Raw genomic sequence first — 273 nt, 5'->3', positions numbered from 1 at the left:
CTATAACTGGCAAGGTGTTAATATCAAGAATATATAAGGAATTGAAACAACTCAACAAAATTAATAAATAACCCCACTGAGAAATGGGCAAAGGATCTTAATAGACATTTAGCAAAAGAAGACATGCAAAAGGCCAACATGCATCTGAAAAAATGCTCAGCATCACTAATCATCAAGGAAATGCCAATCACAGCCACAATGAGATACCATCCCACTCCAGTTATAATGGCTATTATCAAAAAGACAAAAGAAAACAAGTGTTGGCAAGGAAGT

This window comes from Galeopterus variegatus, unplaced genomic scaffold, assembly GCF_000696425.1.
Source record: "Galeopterus variegatus unplaced genomic scaffold, G_variegatus-3.0.2 Scaffold15186, whole genome shotgun sequence".
NCBI lineage: Eukaryota > Metazoa > Chordata > Mammalia > Dermoptera > Cynocephalidae > Galeopterus > Galeopterus variegatus.
This window is presented reverse-complemented; position numbering follows the sequence as displayed.